This window comes from Phoenix dactylifera, chromosome 13 (assembly GCF_051530095.1).
Source record: "Phoenix dactylifera cultivar Ajwa chromosome 13, Ajwa_hap1_PhDact_Kaust_v1.1, whole genome shotgun sequence".
NCBI lineage: Eukaryota > Viridiplantae > Streptophyta > Magnoliopsida > Arecales > Arecaceae > Phoenix > Phoenix dactylifera.
The window spans coordinates 8,493,319-8,503,656 of record NC_143202.1 but is presented as its reverse complement, the minus strand read 5'-3'; the positions used below and the strand labels follow the sequence as shown (position 1 = coordinate 8,503,656).

General features: G+C 38.3%; 1 long non-coding RNA gene across 1 annotated transcript; it reads left to right on the top strand.

Moving 5' to 3' along the window:
• Positions 1-5,072: 5,072 nt before the first annotated feature.
• LOC149751434 (uncharacterized) lies at positions 5,073-5,733 on the top strand. The gene is made up of 2 exons (XR_016398261.1): positions 5,073-5,608; positions 5,640-5,733. It is a non-coding gene; the product is annotated as an uncharacterized LOC149751434 (long non-coding RNA).
• Positions 5,734-10,338: the final 4,605 nt, after the last annotated feature.

Below are 10,338 nucleotides of genomic sequence, written 5' to 3'. Positions count from 1 at the left end.
GCTGAAGCTATAAGCACTGCTTGCCATATTCTAAATCGAGTTTTAATACGACCAATAACCAAGAAAACTCCTTATAAACTTTGGAAGAATAAGAAACCAACTGTTAAATATCTTAAAGTATTTGGATGTAGATGTTTCATCTTAAACAATGGCAAGGAGGATCTAAGTAAATTTGATGCCAAGTCAGATGAAGGTATCTTCTTAGGATACTCCACATCTAGCAGGGCATACAGAGTATTCAATAAAAGAACTCTAGTAGTGGAAGAGTCAGTCAATATTATATTTGATGAGTCTGATAGTGAGTCTGCTAGGAAAGAAAATATTGTTGATGATGATACAGAAATTATCGACTTTAAAAAGTTGAATATTGATGACGTGCCAATTCAAGATAAGGGAGATGATTGCGTGCCACCACAATCCCAAAGCTTGCCAAAGGAATGGAGGTATGCATATGGACACCCTAAAGACTTAATCATTGGTGATCCATCTCAAGGGGTAAGAACTCGATCATCTCTTAGAACTTAAATGATTATCTTGCTTTTGTTTCACAATTAGAACCTAAGACTTATGAAGAAGCAGAAAAAGATACTAATTGGATAAATGCCATGCAAGAAGAATTAAATCAATTCAAAAGAAGTAAAGTATGGACATTAACTGAAAGACCAAAGCATAACTCAGTAATTGGAACAAAATGGATATTTAGAAATAAATTAGATGAAAATGGGTTAGTTATAAGAAATAAGGCTAGACTTGTAGCTAAGGGATACAATCAAGAAGAAGGAATAGATTTTGATGAAATATTTGCTCCTGTAGCTAGATTAGAGGCTATTAGATTACTTCTAGCATTTGCATATTTCATGGATTTCAAATTGTATCAAATGGATGTGAAGAGTGCATTCTTAAATGGTTTTATTGAGGAGGAAGTATATGTAGAACAACCTCCTGATTTTGAGAATCATGAATTGCCAAATCATGTGTTGAAATTACATAAGGCATTATATGGATTAAAGCAAGCACCTAGGGCTTGGTATGATCGATTAAGCAAATTTCTGCTTAATAATGACTTTAGTAGAGGAAATGTAAATAAAACTCTATTTCTCAAAAGAAAGGACAAAAATCTATTAGTGGTACAAATATATGTAGATGACATAATCTTTGGTGCCACAAATGATACTCTTTGCAAAGAATTTGCTGATTTAATGCATGAAAAATTCGAAATGAGTTTGATGGGAGAACTAAGTTTCTTTCTAGGATTACAAATCAAACAAACTAAGGAAGGCATTTTCATTCATCAAACTAAGTATACAAAGGAAATACTAAAGAAGTTTGGGAATGAAAATCATAAGGGAGTAGGCACTCCAATGAATCCTACTAGTAAGTTAGACAAAGATGAAAAAGGAAAGCGTATTGATATTAAGCTCTATAGAGGACTAATTGGATCCTTGCTCTACCTTACTGCTAGTAGACCCGACATCGTATTTAGTGTAGGAATATGTGCTAGATACCAATCGGATCCTAAGGAGTCACATTTAAGTGCTGTTAAAAGAATCCTTAGATATTTAAGAGGAACTACCAATATAGGATTATGGTACTCAAGAGACTCCTGTCTAGATTTGCTTGCATATTCAGATGCTGATTTTGCCGGATGCAAATTAGATAGGAAGAGCACAAGTGGCACATGTCAATTTTTAGAAAATAACTTAGTATCATGGTTTAGCAAAAAGCAGAATTCAGTGGCACTGTCCACAGCTGAAGCTGAATATATAGCTGCTGGTAGTTGTTGTGCTCAAGTACTATGGCTTAAGCAACAACTAGAGGACTATGGAGTTAAGCTAGATAATATTCCTATTAAGTGTGATAATACTAGTGCCATAAATCTTACTAAAAATCCAGTTCAGCATTCTAAAGCCAAACACATAGAAATAGGGTATCATTTTATTAGGGATCATGTGCAAAATGAAAACATATGTATTGAACATATATGCACTGAAAAACAATTAGCCGACATATTTACAAAACCCTTGAGTGAAGATAGATTCTGCACGCTAAGGAGGGAATTAGGCATATGTGATCCTTTTTACTAAAGAAATATAAAAGGGAGCAAGTAGTCTCATGATACATTCCTTCAATTTTAAAAAACCCATGAAACATGAGTCATACTTGTTATCTATAGATTCCTTACTCATGTATCATTGTCCCAAAAAGAATTTATAAGGATTGGAAGCAAGAAAAATTTTTAGAAACAAAAAGGAAGAGAAAAGAAAAATTCTGCACTTGGGTCGACCCAACCCAGATTAGGGTCGACCCAACGTTGAGTCAACCCAACGTCGGGACCCCACTGTTAAAAGGGGGACCCGAGAGCTCTATTAGGGCACTGTTTGCCCTTGTCCTCTTCTGAATACTCTATTCTCCACTCTCCAAACTCCTCCAAACTCCTCCAAACAGTAGATTACCTTAAGATCTTGGAGAAATGGGACCCAAAAGAGCCGTAGCCAAGAGATCCGGAAGAGTCTCACGGATCCAACGTGAGGAAAGGCAACCTACGGAGCCATCTACAGTGTCTCCACAACGTGAGGCACGTGCGGAGCCACCTCCTCCTCCTTCTCCCTCAGTTATACTTGCAAGATTTGCGGGGAGACCAGTTACAATGGGGAGAAGGATCCATTCCGAGTTCTTTGATCAAGAAGGATTCCGGTTGAGGGAATGGATCCAAAGGCAAGGTTGGGAGTATCTTTGCTCCCTAGATGTGATGATCTACCTCGGATTAGTTCGGGAGTTCTATGCCTTCCTTAAAACTGGAATGGGAAGTGAGTGAGCTACTTCATATTCCCTGCGAAGGAGCCACTCCGGAAAAGCCAGAAAACAAGATGAGAGCTCTGCAGTTGATTATGGAAAATGAGGACTTTGACTTCTCAGAAAAAGTAATAGCAAGCTCTTTATCTGCTGAAATGAGATTATTGCTCAGTATCATAAATAGAATTTTATTTCCAAAGAGCGGGAGATTCGATCTTATCACAGAGCGAGATCTAGTAGTGATGGAGTATATTATTCAGGGTATTTTCCTGAATCTCCCGGCCATGATACTGAAGCAGATGAGGAAAGTAATCTGCAACTCCAGAGTATCACTACCTTATGGTATGATACACACGTTGATTTTTCGACAGCACGGTATATCTGTCGAGGGGGAGGCATCCAGGAGTCTGCTTCATACTGACACATACACTGCACGGACACTTATACGCATGGAATATGAGAAAGTGAACGGGCAGTGGATTAATACTGGAGCAGGGATTCAGGGTGAGGCACCAGAGGGTGATGCACCAGATCATGGAGACCCTATCCCTGAGGATGAGGAGCATATGGATCATCCTACTGCACCTTCGGAGGCTGGACCATCGTCATCTGTTCCTCCGAGAGATACAGATGAGTTCTGGAGTAGGATGACTGAGATCATGTCAGCTCAGGTGAGGACTATCACTGACGGGCTGACGAGCAGATTAGATAGTATGTCAGCTCAGGCGAGGACTATTACTGATGGGCTGACGAGCTGACTGGACATCATGTCTGCTGAGATCAGTGATCTGAGGCAGTAGATAGGAGCACTCCGGAGAGAGAGAGACCCATGGACCATCTGTGCCACAGGCTGCTGAGTCAGAGATTTCGGCACAGAGTCATCCAGCTCGTCGTGCTCCACGCCAGACACAGTCTCACCAGGCTCGACCTCCCCTCGCCACATACACTAGGAGGATGAGGACTAGATCCCAGCCATTAGATACTCCCTAGGCTGATATTAGCATTTCTGTTTAGAGCCTAGGCTAGATATCTAGTTCTCATATGTATTTTGTGTTTATCATGTATCTTTAAACTTTGACTGAGGAACATTGTATTTGCTTTTATTTTTGACATGAATGTACTAAAATGTTCCTATTTTGATCAATGAAGTTTGAATGTTTGTTATTTATTGTGTCTTTTCCCATGCACCTATTTGATGATAACAAAAAGGGGGAGAAGTAAAGAAAGAGTAATAGGAAAAGAAGTAAAGATAGAGCAATAAGAGGAGAAGTAAAGAAAGAAAGAGAAATAACTTGTAAAACAAATTGAAAATCATATACATCCAAGGGAGAGCAATTTGTAACAATGAAAATGATCAAATCAAATATTTCTATCAAATTTCAGAATTTGGCACGCACCTTTCACACCTCGATACATAACCTGAAACTCATGTTTTAACTCAAATTTTTGGAGTTTCATCTTTAAAGAATTATAAATGAAAGGGGGAGCAATTCAAAAAGTCAAATTGGCAACATTTGAATGATATAGGGGGAGACTTCACTCTTATATTTTGAAAAGCTGAATTTCAGCAAGTTAAGCCCTTTTAAAACTAATTTTAAGATAAGTATCAATAGGCTCATACTCTTTATTTTGTAATCATCAAAAAGGGGGAGATTGAGGATGATAGTGTTATTTTGATGATTAACAAGCAATTATCTAGAGTATGTTATAAGTTAAATCGATACTTCATTTATAAGTCTATTACTCTCAGTATATTTGTATAAATTGATATAGATACATTTCATTGTTTATATGAATGAATCTGACCTTGAGATGCAGCAAAGTGTAGATTGAGTCGACCCAAAGGATGATTGGGTCGACCCCGACACATCAAGAAAGCATTTGGCACACTTCTGCAAAAATGGCACAGATGAACAGTGAGTTGGGTCGACCCAAGGAAAGCATGAGTCGACCCAAACATCAAGATCCTCAAACAACTCAGAAAATGGTTCTCTGGATTTACTGAGAGGGTCGACCCAAGATAAAGTTGAGTCGACCCAAGCTTGAGTCGACCCAAACCCTGAGTGGGTCGACCCAAAGGCAAGACAGAACAGAAGACAGAAAAGGTTCTCTGGAAATCCTGTTAGGGTCGACCCAAGAAGAAGTTGAGTCAACCCAACTGAACCTTGAGTCGACCCAAAGAAAGGTTGGGTCGACCCAAATGAAGGAAGGCTGAATTGCAAATTTCTGTGTTTCTGAGAGGATCGACCCAAGAAAAGTTTGAGTCGACCCAAGTGAAAGTTGGGTCGACCCAAGGACAGGTTGAGCCGACCCAAACACGGGCAGAAGCATAACGGCTAGTTCTGCAGAAGTACTTTTTGTCCTTCCAACAGTGAGTAACGGCTAGTTTTTGAATTCTAACCATTGGGGCTTGTCCAATGGATGTAGGAAACTATTTAAAGTGGCACTATTCATCAGATAGATCATCCTTTCCAAAGAATATCAAAGAGTACACAAGAAAGAGAAAGTGCCCTAATCTTCTTCATCCAAGTGCTTCATTCAAGAATCAAAGGAAAGTGGTTGAGCAGATTCAAAGAGTCATCAAGAGCTCCATCCACCCTTAAAGAGAGAAGCATCCTTGACAAAGAAGAGAGAAGTCACATCAAGTGATAAATACTTTCTAAACTCTTCTTTGTTGATTATATTGTTTTATTTGCTCATCTAGGAGTTTAAATCTTCTTCCTTTATTTGTTAAACTACTTGTAAAGGTTGGTTGGTTAGCCCGCAAAACCAACGGAATAGGTTGATTGGTGAACCCGGAAAACCAATTGTAAAGGTTCGTTGGTGAGCCCGAAAAACCAACATAGGTTCGTTGGTGAGCCCGTAAAACCAACATAGGTTTTTGGTGAACCCGGAAAACCAAAGTGTAAAGGTTTTTGGATTGTGAGCCCGAAAAACAATCCAACTGTAATCCGCGGAATTATAGTGAATTCCCAAGGGGTCGCTTGGGGAGTGGACGTAGGTGCTAAGGAAAGCACCGAACCACTATACTTCTTGTTGTTTGTATTGTGATTTGTTTAAGTTTACTAACTCATCATTTAACACAAGTAAGATAGTTAAAATTAAAAGAAACCAATTCACCCCCCCTCTTGGCTTATCACCTTGGGCAACAAGATTTTTATTTGCTTTGATCTTGCAAATTGTTTTAGAATTGCAATTAGATTATAATATTTTAAATCAAGTAATGCATGATCTGAAATTCAGAGAATAGCATAATAGGTTTAAAGTTTCAGATCTGAAAATATACATGAGATGCATGTGGTAATCATAATATTCATTCTTGTTTAAGGTTATGTTTAAAACAATGTATGCATGAGATGTATGTATTAGATAAACAAAATTTATTTTCATGAGATGTAAATAAAACCCTTAAACAATAGGACACTTACATAAGATGTAAACTGAAACAATTATGTCATTTACATAAGATGTAATCACATAATATATGTAAGAGTTTTATAATTACATAGGATGTAAATCTGAACCAATGTGACATTTACATAAGATGTAAATCGAATGACATATGGTATGGGGTAGATTGTTACATTAGATGTAAATCCCAAGAGACCTAAAATCTCTCTAAATCAATCAAAAGTGAACGATACATTGAGTTAGTCATATTTGATTAATTGATCTAATTGGTGTCTAGGCAAGCTCAAAGGTGGTTACTTAATTAGGACCTTACTCTCTGAGTAAGGGGAGCCTCCCACCTGCTTACCTGGCCAATTGATTGATTACCTCCTATGGAAAGCTCAAAGTTGGAATCACTAAGATTTGATTACTCAATATTAAGTCGATTGGTCTTCCACCGTAGTAGAGTTGCTAAGATCTTTTCGGCGTTGATTAGTCTCGGCTGGATACAGTAGGCTAGTTGCATCGGAGGATTGGACCTCTCTATTAACATGAGATGTTGTGGGGTAAAGATGGGGTTGGGCTCCAATAACTGTTAGGTGAGGATCCAATCACAGCTTTATTTTCACGGGATATACGGTGGGTCTGACTTAACCAAGGAACGGATCCAATAACTGTTAGGTGAGGTCCTTATGACTTGGAGACCAGGTTAGCTCAATATGCTTACGAAGTATTGTACAAGAGTTGTACACTCATCGTCTATGTATCTCCAATAACTGCTACGTGAGGTGACATGTAGATTGGTGGGACCGCAGTACCCCACTCGAAACCCTAAGTCGCAGGTTTTCGTATCTTTACCAGGAGAGTGTGAGAGATCCGAGAAATAGTGGGAGGATTTGATCCAATTTTGTTTTAAAAGTCCCTAAAATAAATTAATGTCAAATACAAATTTCTAATTAGAATCTTTACTCTCTGCAGATGTCAATGGCTTCCAACCCGATATTTCGAATTCTAGATAACAATAGGTTGACCGGACCAAACTATAAAGATTGGCTCCACAACTTGAAGATTGTCTTGAATTGTGAAAAGATAGCTTATGTTCTTGACCATGAACTTCTGGTGTTACCAACCCGTGCAACCAATGAGCAGCGTGAGACGCATGCAAAATGGTTGGATGACGACAATAAGGTTAGGTGCTACATTTTGGCATCCATGTCCAACGAATTGCAATGCCAGCATGAAAGCATGAAGACTGCTAAGGACATACTTGATCACCTACAAGAGTTGTATGGTGAACAGAGTCGCACAGCGAGGTTTGAAGTGTCCAAGCGGCTCTTCAAAGCCAAGATGCGCGATGGGCAGTCTGTCCATGAACATGGTTTGACCATGATCAAGGATCTTGAGGAGCTTGAGATGCTTGGCATGACCATTGTTGCCCAGTAGATGCAACCCAAGAGGGGGGGTGAATTGGGTCTTTTAAAACTTTTAGGCTACTTCTAACACTTTTCAATTAATTATGCTAAGTTGTATAGATGCACAATGGAATTTAAACTTAGCAATAGTTTGATTTATTGAATGAGACTTGATTAAGTAAATTGAATATGCTTGCAACTAAAAGATGCACGGATAAGAGTTAAGCAAGCAATTTATCTAAGTAAGTAAGTGAGCAAGTTAGACAATGACAAAAAGCATCACAAACACAACAAGCATATAGTGGTTCAGTGCACCCCAGCACCTACATCCACTCCTCAAGACCTCTTGAGAATTTCACTATAATCCTCCAGATTACAGTCCGGTAGTTTTGCGAGTGCACTACCCAACTCGTTGTTTTACACCGGGCTAACAACGAACCCTACAATCCGGTAGTTTTTCGAGTGAACTACCCAACTCGTTGTTTTACCCCGGGCTAACAACGAACCCTACAATCCGGTAGTTTTTCGAGTGAACTACCCAACTCGTTGTTTTACCCCGGGCTAACAACGAATCCTACAATCCCCCAATTTTAACTTAGGCTTGGGACGCCTATCCCTTGTTCCAAGTCCCTTGACTGAAACAAGCTCAATATTCAAACGTTTTATAAAAGATTTGAAAGCTCTTAAGAAGCAAATATAACAATGAGAAACAATAAAATCGGAAGAACCCTTTTTGCCGTTGGAAGCGTGGATGATGGTGGTTCTCCCGATGTGGATCACGTTGGCTTGAATGCGAGCTTTGATTGCCAAGTGGGAGTGAGTAGATGAGCACGAAATCAGATGGGAAAGCTTGAATGCACTTGATTTCTCCTCTTGAAAGCACTAACTCCCTTGAACCTCTTTCTCTTTCTTCTCTCTTAAATGATCTTGTGTTTGGTTGGTGAGAAGTTGTTGGAAGGCACTTAGGAGCTCCCTTTTATAGCCCAAAAAGCAATAGATCCGTTAGACACAAAAATATAGCCGTTTGAAATTCAAACAAACCTGCAAAAGTGTGTCAGTCGCGTCCCAGGCGCTCCGGAGACGTCTCCGCTTCAACGCGAGACGTCTCGGCTGTATAAAATTTCTTTTGACGTTGTTTGGAGTCGACTCGGCGCTTTACGGGGACGTCTCGGGATGTTTGCGCTTTTTGCATGGGGACGACTCCGCGTCCTTCGGAGACGACTCGGGCGCATCCCTTGAAATCGGTCTTTCTGCCGCCTCTGAGAGAGTCGACTCCGACCCTGCGAGACGCCTCGCCAGGTGCCGGGGACGTCTCCAGACGTGCCAATTCTTCCTGTTCGTGCCAGAGACGTCTCTGTGACAAATCGGAGACGTCTCGGCTGTCCCTGATCTGTTTTCTTCATCTCAAAAATTCTTCAATAAATCCTTGAAAAATATGGGAACTTGCCTAGACATTTCTTAACAATATTCTTAATTAAACACCTGAAATCCTCAAATAAATTGTTAAGATAAAGAGAATTATACTCTAGTGTTTTGTGTTCATCAAAATCTATTAGGGGGTCAACAATCTCCCCCTTTTTGATGATGACAAAACACTGAGTATATACAAAATTCGAAATTTAAACATATACACAGTATTTGATCAGATGTACAAGTATTGTGTTTTGGTTAGAGCTAGATACAGTGTGCATAATTCAAAATAGTCAACTTTCAGTTCTATCCTTATGCATAAGTATTGATCTTAGTAGCTCTTGAGCAATTTTAGCATATCAACTGAATTTGAATCAAGTTAAGATGTAAATTAATGAAATATTGATGCTAACAACAATTAAAAACCAAATACTTTTGACTCCCCCTTTCTTTTCCAGAAGGACAATTGTCTTAAAGCCAATATTCTTCAATTTTATCTTTTCATTTTGTTGATTCTAATTAAAATTTCAAGTATGAGTTTAAATTTTGCATTTTGCATTCTATATTGGTTCTACTCCCCCTTTTTGACAAAACTTGGAGTAAATGCAACACATAAAGCATTATGAGCATATACTCAGATATTTCTCCCCCTTTTTGACAACATCAAAAAGATAGTGAAACATTAAGCACAAAGATAAGAATGCTCAAGGCAATAATGTTAGAAAAAGATAAATGAGCATAGATCAGAGCCATTTCGGATAATTTCAGAGCAAATTATGATGAGAGCACATCTAATGTGATTCCAAGGATAGTTTTCAACTCAAGTGTAGATAGGATCTTTCTTAAGTTAATTCAAGAAGTACCACAAATGATATTCAAGGAAGGCACGAATGGAAATTTAACTTCTCTTCAATAATAAGTATGAAAGCTTGTTCATTTAAGATCTTTTGCCCAATATATTAAGTATTTTAGCAACATGAAAGCAATTTAACTAATTTTCAGAGTATAAGAGCAATATATTAAGTATGATTGCAAAGTTCTTTTATGGTGTAAAAATATTGTGGCATAAATGCTAAAATATGAATTCATGCAATTTATGATGTCTTTTAGAGCATACATAAAATTCAAAGCTTTGAAGGTTCTTTTAGAGCTCTTTTAAAGACTTTATTCCTTTAAAAAGAAAACGCATTTTGGTACATATAATAATGAATTGGCATAAAAATTGAAGTTCTAGAGAACAAGCCAATAAGAACTCATCAGTAAATTCCAAAAATTGGTTTTCTAAGAGATACTCAAGAAAATTCAACACATTATTCTCCCCCTTTTTCATTAA